Source organism: Microtus oregoni, unplaced genomic scaffold, assembly GCF_018167655.1.
Source record: "Microtus oregoni isolate MIOR12 unplaced genomic scaffold, Mior012 000021F_ref0000039, whole genome shotgun sequence".
Lineage (NCBI taxonomy): Eukaryota > Metazoa > Chordata > Mammalia > Rodentia > Cricetidae > Microtus > Microtus oregoni.
Genome location: NW_024543080.1, coordinates 37,368,279 through 37,389,272, shown reverse-complemented (window position 1 = coordinate 37,389,272; position 20,994 = coordinate 37,368,279).

Here is a 20,994-nt window from a genome sequence, read left to right as displayed (position 1 = left end):
AGTCACCTGATATCAATATCTGGCTTCTACAAGCACATGCTCACGGCCACACAACATTCACATAAATATGTATTTATACAAGTACACAGACATGCAAAATATGCTCTTTCTGGTTGTTCTCCAGCATTGTTATAACAAATCCCAATTTCTGAGAAGCCCATAAGATAAATATTTATAATCCCTTAATATAAAAATTTGATTAATTAATTATCTTATTATCTCAATTATTTCAAAACAAATGTGGTTGGTGGATAATTACTACTATTGGTAGTGATTAGTCGATCACAGCTACTGTTTGTTTGTTGAAATAGAGTAATGTTTATATATTACTAGATACCTTATATACAATGGCTGTGTATATGTCACTAAATGTCATACTAAAATTATTTCATGTTTGTTAGACATTTTTTTATTTACACATTTATGATTTCAAAAGTAAAAAAGGTATTGAGTTTATACCATGCCACCAACAAAGTCTAAATAATGAACGTTTAAGGTTATTTTCCATATTAAATTGAGCATCATTTTAAATACTAAAAATAAAATGGGGCTAGCCAGATAACTGAACAAGTAACGTTTCATGTCATATGTGCTTGCTAGTTTCAGCTAATCTGACATAAACTAGAGTCATTTTAAGATACTTCAAATGAGAAAACACAACGCCAAATTGGCATACAGACAGAATGGTGGAACATTTCTTAGACTGATGACTGATATGGAAGACCAGAGTTCACTGTGGCCAGTGCCACCCCTGGTCTATTTGTCCTTGGTGATATATAGAAGCAGGCAGAACAAGCCATCAAGAGCAAGCTGTAAGTGTCACTTCTTCACGGCGTTTGCTTCAGGTCTTTTCTCTAGGTTCCTGCCCCCATGTTCTTGCCCTGGTCTCTTGCCTTAAACAATGTATTAGAAATTGTATTATAAAATAAATCCTGTCCTCCCATTTTGCTTATGGAAAAGAATTTTTATCACAGCAACAGAACCATTCAAATCTAATGATCTGAGCTTGAGCCCCAGAAATCATAGTGGATGGAGACAAATGACTCTGCAACTTTGTCCTCTGATAGCTGCATATGAGCTCACATATGTGTGCATGTTCACACGCATACACACACACACACACACAATGGTAATACAATAATAATAGTAGTAAATTATATATCTATATTTATAATAGAAAACTCCCTTCTATTTTCTGCGCAGGGACATTATATTCCTGAATAAAAATTTTAAACTTAGTGACACCCATAATGTTCTCTGCAAAGAAGATACAGCCAGGTGAAACTTCTACCCTGTTACTGCTTGGTATCTGACTGTAATTTAATGGAAAGGGAGTGTGAATTGAGGAAAGTAATAGACAAAAAACAGAAATAGAGATTGGAGAGCTCTGAATACTGTAACAAAAAGTCTGGAGTGTATTACTCACAGTCCTTAAAAGGCACATCAAAAGGGGAAGGCTCAAGACTTCCATGATACAAAGAACAAGCAAGCATAATGACTTCCCTACATCTCAAAACACCTGGTAACCCCACCCTAAGTCAAACATCCTGTTTTCTGGCCTTTGAGGAGCAAAGCATCCAATAGTACACCTTTAGTAAACATCCTGTTGCTCTTTGTTGAGGAACAAGAATAGGTTTGAACTCTCTGATCATTAGTCAAGTTGGAACAAATCCAAAACTGTGGGCTCCGACTTGTGAGTCTTTCAATAACCCAGTATATAACTACAGAAAGACTGGTTGCTACAAAAACAATTCTACACGTAGGACTTCTTTTTCCTGTCTACAGGATTTTGACCATGCAAATCTGTGTCAATAGAATGTTCACTGAAATTGTCAAATAAACATTCATACCAAGAACTATACCAGTAGAATTAAAGAAAGGCGCTCGAGTTCAGTAAATACTAAATTTCAGAAATAAATTAACACTAACCTGCATATAATGTGGTTTTCCAAAGTGCTTTATATTTTTATCTTCTTATAACTGTATACTTCTTTGTATTTAATATGCCTGAGACTTGGTATAAGCATATGATACCACATACTTAATACATGATTTAAATATATTTATTTAATTTAAATATATTAAACATATATTAATTATTACGTGCAGCATAGAGAGATAATAGATAGATAGATAGATAGATAGATAGATAGATAGATAGATAATTTCTAGATGGATACAAGGCAAACTGATAAAAAATGCTACTTTGGACAAGATGAGAAAACGATAGATTCAAAATTGTCACCAAATAGCAATTTACATATATGTTAACATTTCCACAGCTCATATATCGCTACTCTACTTGTATAAGGTAGGCTTAATACATTTTCTGACATGTTCACAAGGCTTTTAACCTCATGTTAGCCTCCAGACGAAATGTGGATATAGAGATGCTTCCTTCAATATCAGTAGCACCAAGTAAACCAATGTCTTCCACTATGTCCACTATGAATTTGGGGTTATGTCTGTGTTTTCCTGTTGTGGGTGATCTCCTAACTGCACATGATTTGTGTCCCCATGCCAAGACTGATGAGTCATTATGTGTTGGCATTGCTTATTCATGGCTTTTATTGGTCAGCAGGTACCATTGTTATGCATTAAAATTTTTAACGAATGTCTTTTTTGTTTTTTGGTCCAACCATTTTGCTGAGTTCTAGATGTGATTAGATAATCAGAAAAATGAAGAAGTACATAAGAGACAGAATATTGAAATGGAAGGAAAATGTATCAATTATGTCAAAACTGTTTCAGTGTTTTAGGAGAGAATATATATTTTCTTAATAGGATGGCTTAAAATACATAGCTGATCATATTATTTATTTTCTGTTTTGGTTTTTACTCACTTCTGTGTAAGGCTTGTGTATGGACTAACAATATTTTATCTAGCATTTAAAAATATTACATATCATGAAAAAATTAAAATGAAATTACGTTTTTCTTTTTTCTTGAGAAATGTGCCAATTGATTCAAGAAGTTATATGTACATCTGAATGGATTTGTGAATAAAATGAGTGCTTACAAAAAATGTTGTTCAGTAACAATAAAGAAACTTAAAAAAGCATCCCTTTTTGTACCTTTGTTTATAAGTTTATCGATTACATACATATATATGTATATGATACACATTTGTATTATATGTATATTATACTAAATAAGAAGATTGAAGTCATCATACAAAGACATATAAAAACACATACCTGAACATGAGTACCCTATATATGCATATGTGTGCACAGTGTGCATATGTACACACTGAATGGCAACAGTTCTTTATAACACTAAACACAAACAGAACTCTACATTTGTAGTGTTTAAAATTACATAATTTATCAGTAAAAATATTCAGATTCTCCATGTAATATGAGCTTGCATTTTTATAGTTCTCAAAAACAAAATGTAATAGAAACCCCAAAGTAATAAGAAATATTCTGATCTCTTAATGCAAAAGATCTGATACAACCAGTTATAGGTGCTTACAAATATAAAGCAAAAATAAATTAAATTGATGGTGAGCAAAGTTAAAACAACACAAAATAGATAAATAATAACTACTTAAAACATAAATAGTGATTTCCAAGGTGCAAGTTTTGCTTTTGATTACTGAGTTTTGGAGTCAGGGTTTAAATTTTTAATGATAACACAAGTAAGGGCCTTTCTTGCTCTTGTCTGTTTGTGTCGTAAGTGCCTCCTGTATCCAGATTGGCATTTCTTTTCCTAACTCTGAAAAGTTTTCGGTAATGATTATTTTAAAAATGTTTTCAGTGATGCGATGGCTTGAATGATAATGTCTCCCACAGGCTCAGGTATATTCTTTTATTTACAGCATTTCAAATAGGTGTTTCTTCACTACTTCTGTTTGTTGGATTCTTCTTTTATATCTTTCAAGTTAACTACTTTACCCACCTTGATTTTGTTCCTCTGTTTTATCTTTTGTTCAAAGTTGTGCTAATACTTAATCCTTATAAAAGAATTATGACAGACTTTTTGAGAATCCTTTTATTCAAGATGACATGCAGGGGACACATACATATATGCCTTCCTATTTGTGAAATGGAAAAAGGTTACATGTCATCTTTTATTATGTTCTGCTTAGTCGGAAGGCAAAAAAATCTTGTTGACAAAAATTAATCTTTTAAGAGAACTAGCAAAAATAGGTATAGTTTCTAGACAAATGAACAGATGGTCATTAATGAAAAAATAAAACTGTTTCCTTTGTTAAAATAAATATTCATTTCTTAGAGAACAAGTTTTTGAGATGTTCCTGTAGTATCGTTTTTTTCTAATAATATACAAACATGCATAGTATAATTTATTTAAATAATATACTTAATTTCTATTTTTTCCCTACACTTTGTATTTTATGAAGGTAAAATCCATTCTTGTTTTCTCTACAAAGTGTCCTTAGGGGCTAACACATATTTTCACATAGTAGTAATTAATAATTAGATACTTGTAAAGGAGAGTGATTGTATAACCAAGTGCCTTTATAACGACACATACTGATGAATTCAGAACCTCAGTCAAGGGGCATATTTTAGCAGAGATTTGGAAAACCTTTCAAAAGCCCATGAACTAAAAGCTTTGTTCCCAGTCTGATCCTATTCCAAGCTGGTAGAACCATTAAGACAGAAGGTCTAGTAGGTTTATATCTCATCATGGATGGATTCTATTGAAGGTGATGATGGGACCTTGGTATCCTTCTTCATTATCATTGATACCATTTGCCATGGAGAGAAGCTTCATCCACATTCCTTGTGGCTCTGATGAGCCTTTTTCCAACATTTTCAATGACATCTTAGCCATCTGACTGGTTTCTGAATCCTCTAAAACTGTGAGGAAAAACAAGCCACTCCTTCTGCTTACTAAGTATTTATTTCATTTTCATTGTTAATTATGACTACCTGTGAAGGGGTCAGTTATGTGTATGTGAGTGCGAGTGGTTGTGGAACATAGAAAAGTTGTCAGTCATCCTGGAGCTTGAGTTATTAGCAGATGATAGCCACAGGATATGAGAGCAATCACTCCAGTACCAAACTATCCATTCATTTTTTTCCCTTTCTTTGTATTTCCTCTCTCTCTTTCTCACAAAAATTACATCCCAACCACATTTTTCCTTCCCTTCAGTCCCCTCCAACATTGTTTTGCCCCAGTTTTATTCCTCTTTGTTTCCTTTCAGAAAGAGCAGACCTTCCAGGAATACAAAAATCACACACTGGAAAACAAGTCACAATAAGAATAGGCACCTACCCTTATATCAAGGCTAGACAAGGCAACTCAGTAGGAAGAAAAGGGTACCAAGAATAGGCAGAAGAGTCAGAGACTACCCCCACTCCTACTGTTAGGAGTACCACAAGAACACCCAGATATATAACCATAACATATATGCAGAGAACCTAGCATAGACCCGAAAAGGCTCTGTGATTATCACTTTGGTATTTGTGATTCTCTATGTGTCCTGCTTATTTGATTTTGTGGGTTGTGGTCTTGTGATACTTTGATCCCTCTGGCTCCTACGATCCTTTCCCCTCTTTTGCGGGGTTCCCCGAGTCCCCTTAATGGCAAACAACCTATTCCTATCTGTTGACTAAACTTCTCCTTAGTTTATTCACAGTGAATAGTTGGAGTGGTAGGGTTAGGAGGCCCAAAAATTAATCAGTAATTATATTTATTGTAGTAGGAGATGAAGGAAATGATCACTCAGGTAACATAGAAAAGGACAGTTGGAAATTCTTAGCTTGAATATGGTATTTTACTCTTGTTCACTTGCCTATTATTTTGTTCTATTCCTTAGAAAGCTACAGGTGGCATCCACAGCTAAAATTTGAAGCCATATCTTTATAAGGTTCTGAATGCATCCATGAGCTTTATCATATTTTTAATTGTTACATAATTATAAAAGGAGGATGTGCTTTTTGGTCTGTAATTCTAGATTGTAAACCCATTTAGCAGAATCTGGGAGCAACTAAAAGCATAAGATCAACACTCAATAGAAGTGAATGATGAATTAATACATGGCTGACAATATTCTACACTGTATAGAATTATAGTTGGATAAAAGATAATTAAGTTAATTAAAATAATTTACTGAAATGATATTGGCAGAAAAACAGAAGATACACAATGAATACAAGATAATTATCAGAGCTACTTCAGGAGTCTTGTGTAGATCAGGAAACAATGAATTAAATAGTAAAGGAAAAACTAACATGAAACACACAGACCCAGGAGAGTCATATAGTGTGCACTGTGGTATGTGATTATTCAAGCCCTCATGCCAGGAAGAATATGAAAACAGAATTAGTATTATAGATAGTGTTAAATGTCAACATGACAATGTTGAATCACTTGAGAGAGGAGCCACCGGACATGTCTGTGGGGTCTTAATTGATTGCCTAGTTGAGACAGTATGATCGCCTCAATATTGGTAGGGTAAGTGTGTGACTAAGAGAAAGGACTATACAAAATGGTGAAAAACATGAAAATGAGCTGTTTCATATGTAAATATAATACATATATACATATATAATTTGCATATATTCTCTCATTTATTCTACAAACTCATCTAGTAAATTAGTACTGCTTCAAAAAAGATCCCATTTTGCTTTCATTCTGAGAATCTCGAACCCTGAAAGAGTTATGGAATGCTGATGGTTCCCTTTCTTTCTCATGGCAAGCATCATTCCCAATTGTTGCTCATTACTTGTCTGCTGTTGCTGACTGCTTGCGATTACGGCTAGGCTTATTGACCTTCTTGCACCTGTGTGTTTTGCAAAGCACAGTAGCAGGTGAAAAGGCAAATGGTGTAGATAAATTTCAGACTGTGACATCAGGTGGCCAGATCTCCTGGTTATCAGTCCAATATGTAATCAGTGACAAAAAGGATGATTAGGCAAGTTGATTCAAAATTCAAAATACTGAAATGAACCCATTATATCCTGATAGACCTGGCAAAACAGGGTATTTGGTAAGCCAAAATCCACAAGGAGATAACTGATTAGCACTTAACATTCTTTACTCTGATGGAATAAGGCACTTGATGCATCATCTAGGGTAAAGATCTGGCAAATGGGGAAGCTTGAATGAAGCCTGCCTTTTCTGTTGTGTTCTTTGGTTTTATAGTTATTAAATAGATGCCAAGTCACAAAGCATTCTCTGTTCACTGAGGCAGGATATCTTTTAGCTGCAGAGCATTTATTGTGTAGGTAGCACTTTATGTGTGAATCATTGTTTAAAGGTCAAGCATTTACAAGATGACTGTTATGACAGACAATGTCTGAGTCACTTATTTCAGTTACATCATCCCAAAATAGGGAGAGTCATTAGAAATATACAAGTGATTCATAGCTACTGTGTAGAAATGTCGTCAAAGTTAAAGTTACTTAACTATTTTAGAAAAAACAGTGTGTAGTAGGAAATATATCTTCTTTAAATCTAAGATACGACCATGGGAATATGATGACTATGTAGGTCAAGAAGTAACTTTTCTGTGCCCCTTAATTATTTCTTTCTTTAATTTTTTTTAATATTTATTTATTTATTTATTATGTATACAATATTCTGTTGGTATGCCTGAAGGCCAGAAGAGGGCGCCAGACCTCTTTACAGATGGTTGTGAGCCACTATGTGGTTGCTGGGAATTGAACTCAGGACCTTTGGAAGAGCAGGCAATGCTCTTAACCACTGAGCCATCTCTCCAGCCCCTTTCTTTCTTTAATTTAAACAACCCAATTGCATACCAGATTTTCTGCAACACACTAAATTGTAGAAAATTATAGAAGCATTGAAGAGGCTTCTATAGATATAATATTGTTTTGAAAGCATAAACCATATAGAGGAGACAAAATTTACATAGCTAGCCAAATATTCTGAGTTTTCATTCTAATATAATGGTTATGGATATTTTCTTAGGAAAACTATGAAAGAGTACTTATTTTTCAAAGATAAATTTTTTATTAATTTAATAATGACTTTTAGGAATAAAATTCTCTCCATTCAGAGAACTTATCAGAAATACTGAGATTCCAGTGGAAACATACACACTTGCCTAAGGCAGTGTTCTGATGCTGTGAAGAGACACTATGATGATAGCAACTCTTATAAAAGAATGCGTTTAATTGGGGCTATCTTACAGCTTCAGAGGTTTAGTCCATTTTTATCATGGTGGGGAGTATGGAAGCACACAGGCAGATATGTTGCTGGAGAAGTAGCTGAGAGTTCTTCAATGGATCCCCAGTCCTTAGGAAGAGAGAAAGCTACTGGGTCTGGATTGGGCTTTTAAAAACCTCAAAACCCACTCCCCATGACATTTCTTCCAATAAAGCCACACTTACTCCAACAAGGTCATAACTCCTAGTCCTTTCAAATAGTGGCACTCCCTGATGACCAAGCACTTAAATATATGAGACAATCGTTGTTATTATTCAAACCATCACAGTACACCTCTATTTCGCACAAAGATAATGGGCAATGTGAAGAATACAGTAGCATTGAAAATGTACAACTATGTGGGAGTAGATCACTGTCTGAAGTTTGGATTCAAAAGAAAAATCACTGAGAATAAACTGTATGAACAGAAAGTTGTGGAAGATCAAAGCGATCCTCCACGTGTGTGTGTATATATGTATATATATTAAATGGCACTCTCGGGAGATACAGCAGTAGCGGCATGTCTGGGCACAGTAACAGATAGCAGGTGAAACGTTCAAGACTAGCTTATTTGATGGTATTTGTGAATTTAACAAAAAATTGCTGGTGGATTTTAAACCACGTTCTCTAATTTTTGAATTAGAACTTTGGTGATATGTAAAGAGCTTACTGGTGGGAAGGAGACTGGCTGATAACAGAAACTGAAGCCTTCTGGCAGACTCTGGAAAATTCTTGGGCCTTGACTAAGAGAACGTATAGGATAATGCGCTTCATTCTTTGATAGCCCAATGGAAACACCCATTTAAGTCTAATTAGTATATGAACAACTTTGAATGTTTGCTATCTATTATTTGATGAATTTGAAAAAAAAAACGTCTCTCAGAGAAGTTTTCATCGTATCTATTACTTCCAAAACTTTCTTCTCTGCACTAGTTATTAACATTCGTTAGGTAAGAACAGTTAAAGTAATTAGTTCACTTTGGCAGTTTTAAAAATAAACATTTTAGAGTTTGTTTTATTCATTTTCTAGAGCAGGCTGAAATTTTAATTTTGCATATATATTCAATTTTTCTATTGTTTGAGTGTTTGAGGCTGAACAATTTAAAAGAATGTTGCAGTTGTTGTAGAAGATGAAAAATGTACAATTTTGTAATAGTAAAACCAAATATGGGAAAAGAATACATTTTTTGAGATCCCCCCCCCCCGCCGCCATTGCCTCTACCACCTGTGGTGGCCATGGGAGCTTGCCTTCCTCCTCACCAACTGCAACACTCAGAAATGTGGCTCCTGCACCTTGCCTGGCCAGCACAGCAGAACTGGCCCTAATGGCTCAGGTCTGATGGTCCAGGTGTGAGAGCGTTGACCCTGCGGGCATTAAAGCAGAACTGCTCCTCCCTTGCTTCTATCTGCAAGAGGTGACATTGCCAGGGCATTATTGGCAAGCTCACCCTGGTGATAAGAATGGGCGAGAGCTGGCAGACTGACCAAATCTGCAATTACCCAGGTCTAGAACCAGGGTGATAAGTTTGCCCACCCCCAAATCCATCCAATCAATGAACTGCTAGAGCATGTGAAGAGGGCAGTCCTTCAGACCCAAAGATGTTGGATCTCCATGACTGAGCACAAGAACATGATATTCAACAGGAGTCACAGTGAGGGCCAACATCCATAGTGTAGCAGAAACCAGAGGCCTCTAGTCAAACCAAGGACTCTGCAGTGAACATCTGCAAGTAAAGACATATGGACAAAAGACATATGGACAAAATAGGGACGTGTAAATGAGTAGGATTGAGATGCATGATGTGAAAGACGCAAAGAATAAATTAGAAGAAAATAAAACAATCATACAAAAAAGATTTTGGGAAGTTAATAATAGTAATATATGTTCTAGATAATAAGTGAGTATATTTGATATAACACAGAGGTATTGAGACATAAAAAGGAAAGGAATAATTTGCAATCTTTTTACCAATATTAATGCCCCATGTTACTTTGAATGGAGTTATGTGGTTGACATATTTGTTGGAAAGGGTTTATTGGAGGAACGTTCTTCCTGTTCTTGAGTACCTTCTCCCAGGCATTGACTTGCTATAGTTCTCTCATGGCAAGGTTAGCGGCAAGAAGAGAGGTACCTGTGTTTGTAGTGGAATCGATTCTTTGCTGATCTATTTGGATTACATCAGAACACAGAGTTTTTTTCAGAATGTGAGAGATTGAGAGGGGTGAACCCTTGTTTCATTTTTATGTTATTATAGGTCTAACATGGCATGAATCTAGTGGATTCCGTAGAATTAAATTTAATAGCATACTTTATGGCGTTTTTTGGGTAATCATATATACTAGTACTCCATAACCTGGCCATTATTATTGAAACTATGAACATTAATCTGGAATCTGAAAATGTGATAATAATGATTTATTCCTCTGTGTTCACAAACATCATAATTGTGCCCTTCAAAAACCTGTTGTGTAGTCTATCACAAATAGCTGAAAAGTTGCACCTGTGAGATACTTCTAACAGTCATTGTGATGACACACTGCTTCTCAATTTTCCTCCATGGGTTTAAGGAAGTTTTTGTAATATTACCAAAATATTGTATGGAGGTTGCCTGCTTGTTTCCTGGCTGCCCAGACTCCCTAAAGAATGACACAGAAACTATATTAATTAAATTATTGCTTAGCCCATTAGCTCTAGCTTCTTATTGGCTAACTTTTACATCTTAATTTAACCCATCTCCATTAATCTGTGCATAGTTACGAAGTTTCAGCCAGCAAAGCTTCCACATGTCTGTCTCCAGCAGCTACTCCATGGCTTCTCCTTGACTTGGCCTCCTTTCTTCTCCCAGCATTCAGTTTAGTTTTCTTTGCCTATCTCTATTCTTTTGCTCTATCACAGGCTAAGACAGTTTCTTTATTTGTTAATGGTAAACAGCATACAGATGGGAATCCCACATCAATACAAGCCAAGTCAATAATGAATTCTTCCACTTTCCTGTACTACATTCATAAACAAATAATTCTGTATTTTAAGACAGGGTCTCGGTCTACACCCTAGAATAACCTCAAACCTTCAATCCTCCTGAGTCAGCCTCTTGACTGTCATAAATCTGTCTTAAATCCTGATTTCTTGGTTTTAAATTATTTCCTAACAATTTCAATACTAATTTTTTGACCCAGGTAATCATGAATTCTCACTGATACTTCTGAGAATCTGCAGTGGCATTTCATTTGTATTTTAATAAATAAAACTTACACACACCTTTAATCCCAGTAGCCACAGTGACACATACTTTTAATCCCAGTAGCCACAGTGACACATACCTTTTATCCCAGTATCTACACTAGCTTGTCACAAAAACCAGGGGGTAGTGCTGCTTGCCCTTGATCCCAAAACTAGAGAGGATTATAAGACCAGAGGATATAGCTCTTAGACATGTTCTCATTTTCATGTTTCCTGGAGTTAGGATCACCATTTTTGGACTCAGGTCAAGCTAAGATCTTGTGGGCTGGCTGCTTTGCTTTTCTGGTCTTCAGGTTGAACCCCAATATCTTTCTGTGGGTTTTGTTAATCATGCTTCATTTAAGTGTGTAATGAAAATCTCTAGTCCTGAAATTATTACCAACTGCTTATAATAGTAAGGAAATAAAAGTTGGTAACTAATCACATATTATAATCGAACTTGTAGTCACATTAGATATGTTTTCAAGGTCAAACGAAGATATATTTTTAGATAGAAAGGTCCTCTTCAAACACTTCAGAAGTCTGCAAAATGGTATTCATGATATTTTAATAACATAGCTTATTTTTATTTTTGACAATGAGATATGTCTGTTCCTGATAATATCAATCTACTTCAGAGAAAATAATGGGCATTAAAGATATTCCACATGAAGTTTACTTTCTTTGTGGCAAAGTTAAGCCCCTGGGCAGTAAAATGTCCCTGACTCGACTGACTGCTGACAGCATGCTGTCTTAATTAGGCAAGGAGGACACAAAAGAAAGTTATTGTCAAACATTGTCAAGACAAGGAAGAATAGCCCTTCAGAATATCGTACTTCACAGAAAAATCTGATAAATATTCCAGGCCTGTAGGCTGAAGGTAGATGCCCCAATGTTGCTGAAGAACTTTTGGTGTCTTTCCAGGCAGCCAGATTTTTCTATCATTACTAACATTTTTTGGAATTCACAGGCTTGTACTATCTACTTACTCAGTTAATAGTGTTTTCTTTTTGGCTATCTGACAGAGTTGAAGACTTTATAGTTATAGAATAGTTTTTCTTGTTTACCAGACACAGAAATCAAGTTATGATAGAACAAAATTTGTTACAAAACTTTGGACTCACCAAGGTAGATAGAGCATTTTCTTTGAATTTATCAAGTGCAAATTGACTAGACATTATTGATGTATTCATTATCTGTGTATATTGAATATAGTTATTGTACTTGTTGTATATAGTTTTTTCTTATATTAGTTATAGCTTTCTTTTTCATTTTAGACAAAAAGGGGAAATACAGTGGCATTTCGTTTGTATTTTAATAAATATAAAGCCTGCCTGAAGATCAGATAGTAAAACAGCCACACTGGCTAGCCTTACAGACCAGGCAGCAATAACATATACTTTTATACCAGTAATCACAATGACACACACGTTTAATCCCAGTAGCCACAGTGACATATACCTTCAATTCCAGTAGCCATACTAGCTTGCCATAGAAACCAGGGGTTAGTGGTGCATGTCCTTAATCCCAGAACTAGAGGGGATTATACAACAGAAGATAGCTCTGAGACATGGTCTCATTCTGTGGTTTTCTGGAGTGAGGGTCACCATTTTCACACAGATATCTAGGTAAGATCTAGTGCCTAGCTGCTTTGATGTTATGGTGTTCAGGTTGAACCCCAATATCTGTCTCTGAGTTTTTATTAATCATGCTTCAAGTATCTTACTAATTAGTTCTATTTTGATATTCATGGCTTCCACTGGGGAAAAATAAATGGCCAAGGACATGATTTAATTCTTTATAGGACATATATTCTTGATAGATCTTTAAGATTATATAGTTTGTATTAATAATAAAAATCTAATGTATTAAATTAAGATAATTATAATTTTCCACCTTCAAACCCACTATTAAATGTGTTTTTTAATAAAATTAGAATAAACTACTTACTGCCTTTGAAAATATTCAGAGTTATCCCATGCCATACACAGTATGTGATTTGTGGCTTTCATATAATTTTAACATTTATACAAAGCTATTGTTTTGTGATGTTTATATCTGTTGCTTGATGTTTGTTTTTATTTTTAAGCCAGGATCTCACTATGTAGTTCTGGCTGACTTTGAATTAACCATGTAGACCAGGATGTCCTCAAACTCACAGAGGTCCATCCATTCACCTGCCTCGGTCTCCTGAGTCCAGGTATTGAAGGCAAGTTTCAACATTTCCAGCTTTGTTTTGAATATTTAAGAAATAGAAAAACAGACAACTGCAAACCTTTCAGTCTCTTAGAATAATAAATTCATATCACTTTCTGAGAATGAATTTTGTTTCTATTAACAATTAACATATATGTATTGCAACACGCTATCTCTAAATCGATTACTGACATAATCAATATATCCACATACATTTAACTGCCACTATTTTCAAAAATAAACAGTAAGGCACAGTAACATTTAAAGACCACAGGAGGTCTTTTATTCCTCTTATATTTTATGTTGATTTTATAATTTAGAAATGTTAAATTCAGTTTTAAGTGTACATTCTCAGATTTTCAATGTTGAAAACAATTAATTTTTATTCTTTCATTTAATCCCCTCAGCTCTGATCAAATTGGCATCTAAAAGTATTTCAGTGCCAAGGTAATTAAAATAAATAGAAGTCATTCCCATAATGTCTCTAAGGTGTTAGCTTTTAAATCAGTTCAAACACCATAGTCTTCAAAACTCTGGTTTTGTTTATGCATATCCATGTGGGCATATGATCACAGCTGGAAAATGAGTTTGAGTAATGAAATAAATAATTTGGCAAAACCATTCTTCTTAGAATAGAAGCCATTAGCTGAATGACATCAGTGCATGGAAATCAAGTCTCCTAGCCTGTGATTTGCATCTGGTATTTAAATTTCAAATATAAATGTAAAAAGCAATATACCCTTTGGTTTGTCACTATAGTGAAGGAAGAAAACCTCAGAACAATAAGTGATACAGTTACAATTTTCTTGGTGAATATTCTTGCTCTTATAATTATCAAAACTGTTCCTCAGACTTTCAGTTTGCTAAATCTGAATGTAGGAAGACCTCAATTTTTAGCCAAAAAAAAAGAGAAGAAAATAAAATATACATTGCCATTACCACCATTATTCCTCATTATCAGTTTTATCAATGTGAACATCAGTATTATGTTTCATTTTGAATAATACTGATTTTAGTGAGATTATTGATGCAAAACAATAGCACAGCATCACAAATATACACAGACACACACAAATATGTAAATTTTGGCTTCTACTTTCTATTTAAAACAAAATAGTAAGTAAATTGTATTGCTTAAATATGCTTCAGATTCTCTGTTGGGATCTGATTTGGGAGATATTTTTCCAAAATTCTTTCTTAAGACAATGCTTTGGAAGTATTTGCTTAAATCAATGGAAGAATTAACCATTTCTCTATGTCTTAAGGCTTTTAGTCCACCCCTCTCATACCTCTTGGATGTTGCTAAGAGTAGTACTGAACATTGCCTTCAGAGGATGAACTTCCCAGCAGAGATAATGTGTGGGTAAAGGAGATGTGTTGCAACTATGCTTACTATGTCTACAGTGCTATCACCTTCAATTCAGAAGTTAGACTAGGGCTAGTGTTGTGCTTTCCTAATTTCTACAGTTATAAAAGGAACATACAAGTGTCAGTTACATAGAATTTTTATGAGTACTCCAGAGATACATATCATAGGAAAATACCTCAAAGATATCCTTTAAGTTATAGTTTCATCAACTATAGAATTTTTAATTTGGATTCTTTCCCTGTTTCATTTGATACACAGATTTTTTTTATAGATGCATTTGCTCAGGAGGAATTGAGATACTTCATTCATCCAGTGTTTTAAGGTAAATTCGCACATTTATTTCAGCTTCTCTCAGTTATCTTTGTTTTGCCTTCTGCCCAGAGAATGGAAAATGCACAGGCTGTGCCTATAAAATCTACTACTACAAATGACCTTGAAACTTTAAGATGGGATTTTAAAAGGTGTACTTCTAAACTGTAGAAAATTTTCTTTGCATAAATATGTAGGCCATCATATTTAGAATTTATATATTGCCAAAACAATGATTTCATTTTTATTTCTTCAAAGTCTTTGCTTGGTGTATATTGTCACTGAATGTTCTATTTTGTTAAACCAGCTCTTTTTCATGATAAGACCTTCCACTTTTCATTTCGGTTCAAGACAGAAAATGAAAAGGCTTATTCATAATTTACCAAAAGAATTGGGTTTCATATTGTCTGAAAATTTCGATTCACACTCTCATTAAATATTAACATTATTTGGTCACAATTAAACTCTTCCATGAAAATCAAGAAATGTATTTGTGATGTTCCCTCCCTTGTATTAGAATGGTCACAATAACAGCTTCATTTCAGTATTTTGTATATGTTTAAGTTATAAACAAAGACATCAGTGGAAAGACGATTACCAATTTGTATTCATTTCTTTTTTATTAATTTGATTTTCATCAGATTGCATTATTACAACAAATTAAACAAATTTAAGGACTCACTGTTTGGCAGTAGACAATTTATTAGCTTGCTCTTAACTAGGAAAGACCACCTCCCCCAATCCCAGCTTTCCTCAGGTGCCTATAGTTCTCTGTGCAGGCTTGAGGCCTTGTGTGCATTTCCCTGTCCACTTTAGTATATTCATTGATATCATCCTTGCTCATTATTTGTTCTTCCTTGTTGGTAAGACTTTTTGTTATGATTATTAAAGAAGAATCTACAAACACTAATTCACAAAGTCAGCATAATCCCTAACAACATTGTATGAACATTTGTGTTTATAACCACAGATAAGTATAGTCTTCACGCCACATAAAGGAAGCTCCTCTTTGAAACAGAGACCATAACAGAAAACTATTTCTCAAGGTCATGATTTCTCTTTATTTTATTTATTATCTTAAGTTATGATATAGTTGCATTGAAAATTATTTTTCTATTGCCATGAAATGAAATGATATGAATGAAATAATAATAAGGATGCAACATGTATTGAAATTTACATCAAGTAAAATAAAATAGAATAAAGCAAATTATTTGCTTATATAAACCACTTATAAAATATTATATCAGAGAGGCAAATTAAAAACACAAAATTTACAAAATAAAAATATTAAAAAAGAAAATATTGTCTTTGTTTCATGTGACACACCTTTAACTTCAGCCTTTGGGAGGCTGAAACAGAAGGATTATGAGTTTGAGATCATACCCTTCAACAAAGTTCCAGTTCAACTTAATCTACAAAGAAAGATATTAATTAACTGTCTTTAAATACATAAATTATATTTAACACAAACACATTGACACATGAATTCTAAAATATAAACTAAAGTTAATGGAAATTGAGATTGATATTTGTTTGATCTAAACTATTTGCTTGATTTAGATTCACATAAAAATTAATGGTTTTCTTCACAGCATTTTATACATATGAGTGTATATATATTACATTTAAGTATTTAAGTGTGTATGCAAATATCAAACTGTCAAGTAGGATTTTATGAAATTGAAAAAAATTATCTATGACAAATGCAGCAAACATTATAGTTGGGACAGAGAGAATGGAATTTGGCAGAAATCTTTGGCATTCTATATCTGACAGGAGCTTTGTATGCAGGATGTATAAATAACCGTAACGTGAAGCATTACCAAATTCAAGTCAAAACTTGGCTAACATATAGAAAAGATAATTATCCAAAGAAAAATTATAAATGTTCCATACGTACCTGGAAAAAACATAAGGACCATCATCCCCAGCCATTATGGAAATGCAAATGAAGACTGTTTTGCCATCCCATGCCACCACAGTCAGAATGTATAAGCCGAGAAAACGAATAAATTAAATGCTGATAAGGATGTGGGCAGAAGGGGGTCCTCAGGCACTGGTGAGTCTAATTCAAACTGTGGAAAAAGGCTGAGTGTTCTTTGAAATCATGAAAATAGTACCACAATATTCCCAGCTATACATCTTTAGGAATTTAGCTTAAGAAGTATAAATCAGAATATCACATAAATATTGTACATTCATGTGTCTAGCTTCCCTATTCATGATATTCAGGAAATTGAGTGACCCTCTATGTCCATCAAGAGATGGAGAGATAAAGTAAATATGGTATATGTGCAAAGTCTAATCTTTTATAGTCATACAGAAATGTCATAACAGTTTCAGGGAGATATTCCAGTGACAGAATACTATGCTAAGTGAAAAAAGACAGGTTGGGCTGGAAAAAAAAATAATAGTGCATGTTTCCTTTCATACAAGGAACCTAATTTTAAAATTCTGTGTATGCTTACTTACATGTGTGAGTGTGTAGGTCACAAATCTAGAAAATCTGCAATGAGAGGAGAGAATGAGAGACTTAAGGAAGGTAGACAATAGAGAAGATGGTAATATATGGTATATGTAATAGGGAGAGAGAAGGTAGGTATGACTAGGAGAACAAGGAGAACCATCTGAAGTCTGGAGAGGAGAACTTGAAAACAAAATATAATGATACGTATGTATGAAGATACTATAATGGTAAAGTAACACATTTTTAAAAAGAAAATCTGTTCATAAATATAAAATAATATAAACATATATTTAAAATGTGCCACTTGCAAATCTGTATGGCAGGGCTTATGAAGCGAATACTTTTAACTAGAATGAATATCACTGGATAAAATTAAACTGAAGAAAAAGAAATAGGTGGTGAGATAGTCACTATCTCCAAAAAAAGAAGAGAGACCCAAGAACTTTGGAAGTATTGATTGAAGGAGTACAGCCTGATGCTAGGTTTGGAATGGCAGGAATGAGCAGCTGTTCAGAGACATGAGAAGATGCATTTTGATCTTTTGTCAGTGTGATTTAATACAATATCAAAGACACTTTCTAAGAGTATTAGAAGCTGGAATAGTTAGTATATTGATGCACAATTTCCTCTTTTTAATATAAAGAGAAAATATATTTATGCATTAAATTGAGGGGGTAGGAACACAACTGGGCTCGATCTAGTTGTACAGACCCAAACTTATATTGATGCACGGCATAAATGAATTCCTCTAAGGCCTAGCAATTGAGTATGCAATAATTATAGCATAATGAGATAATGAAGCGACTCTGTCAGGCGTTCTTATGCAGAGAGGCTCGAGGATACAAATATTTGAAAACACAGAATGCCAATTAGTTTTCACGCGTCCCTATTAGTAGGATGGAGTGTTACATTTTGTCGATTCTGTACTGGGAAGAAATCAGGAGGGGAGCAAAAGGCAGCTCACATCGTGGGGCTGTTGTTGAACAATCCATGGCTATTTTGTGCTGGAAACAGCAGAGTAATTAAAAATCAGATTGCCTTGCCAGCAGCAGCCACTTCTAAGCTCCTGTGGTATAAGTGACACACAGGACAGGGTTACAGCCTGCTCTCTCAATTGTCTTGGCTTGGTGGAATTAGGATCTGGAATGTGATGTTTATCAGCACTTATCTACAAAAACAGCCACATTTTGGGTTAATTACCATTCTATGTATGTTCTAGCTGTTTGATCTCTATCAGGCCTGGAAGGGTCGATTAAACTGTACTTAAATTTATGCTGCTTTGTGGGTGTCCAGTAAACGAACAGCATCAGTAGCTGTGCGCTAAGGTTAATTTGTTCTGTAAAATTACCCAGATTCCTCGAGAGTATTCATTAGCCTCCAAAGTTAGAGAAAGAACCTAGGTGCTGACAGATTATTAATATTATTTTTGTAGTACAGTTATTTTGATAAGCTTCAAGTTGTGATAACCTACAGGCCTTAAACAAACAAATCAGATCATGACAAACATGAGCTTTCACATCTATTTTAGTCAAAACCATGTGTGAGTTTGCCAAGAATCACCAGGCAGTCCCATTAGAGAGCTACTTCATGCAGTGACTTACAGAAGAGTTTCTCAATGACCCTTTGATGCTGAGCAGATAATTCTAACAAATGATATTCAGACTAACCTTGAAATCCTGCTTGGTACACAGCACCTCTCAGCAGTTCTAATATACACTGGAACATCCTTTGACCTTTTGAGACTAAAAATAAGAGTTCTTTCCTATGGAAAGTCAAGCATAGTATTTATTAGAAACCTGAACACATAGATGGATAAAATAAAATTATGCTAATATCTAACAACTTTTGGAAGTAGGCATAAAGTGTCAAAACTTCCAAATAAAATATGTTGTAGTCTGTGCTCACATGGACGTATTACAACCGACAATGTGTACACTTACTTTAATACTAAAGAGCTCATCTGTATTCTAGAACAGCCTTTCCTCAGAATAGTAATCAGGGCTTTGTTGTTAATTCTGTTCTTCTTTTCTGTACTATATTATTATATATGACAAGATTTTAATTTTCTTCTCAAAGTATATTAAATTATCTTCTCTCCAATTTTATTTTTAATTTAAGTTGTGTATAGTGAGAATATATATATATATACATACATATATATGTATATATATGTGTGTGTTTATGGTATGCATTTATGGTGTATGCTCTGTGAATATGTGATTACACATGCCTGTGTATGCATTTAGATGCCAGAAGAGAATCCTGAGATTTTTGCTCAATTACTCTCCACCTTTTATTTCTGAGACAGGATCTCTCATTATACCTGGGGTTAAGTCCAAGCAATTATTTTGTGTTTACCCTTCTCATAGAACTGAGGTTATGGATGCATGTTGCTTCACACAGTTTTTTCCCACATGGGTTTGGTCATTTGGACTCAAGAACTCATGCTTGGCATCAAGCATTCTTGCTCTTGCAGGCATCTTCCCAACCCTTGGTAAAAATTTCTTGGAGGAACCTTAGATTGATCAGAGTGTAGGTGAAGATCCATGGCCATTGGGCACCCGTTCTCTGTATTTTAACAGCTAAAGTTTGTTGATTATTCCAAATAGGACACATTTTTTTTCTACATAATTTTTAAAAAGTAAAAATACATTAGACAACACAACTGTAAACTCCACTTTCCATAGCAATATTTTAGTATCATTTTCCCAGGAAGTATAGTATAATTTTATGGCTTTATTGTTCTTTCATTGTAGGTATTTACTATGATCCACTTTAGTATTTCATTGACATAAGTCATCTATATATTTATCATAATATAACTGAAGCATTCCATATACAAATTCTATTTTTGGCTTTAGAAATCTATTTTTCTAATAAAGAGCCTGTAGCTAATATCATTGAACATAAATCCTTCCCCCGCCATGGCAGTGAGTTTCTGAGCATGTATTCTCTGAAGTGAAACAATACTTTAAAGCTCTTTATGCTTTCAGCACAGTTGCAGATTTTCCCTTAAACAGAGGTTAAATAGAGAACTCTTTTCATTAAAGTCTCTGATTATATTAAGAGTGACTGTGGCTGCTTAATGAAATAAAAGCCCGTTAATTGTTTTGTTTTCAATGTTCCAACTGGTAAGATTTTCATGACTAGTCTTCATTAATGCTAGTCTCCTCTCAGGGTTACAAAAGTTATTATGTCCTCGGCACTGCTCCGGCTCTGCACACACTAGTAATTGCATTTTCTCTAGAAGCTTTACTTAGTTAGACTTCCTGAAGCCTGCTTAGC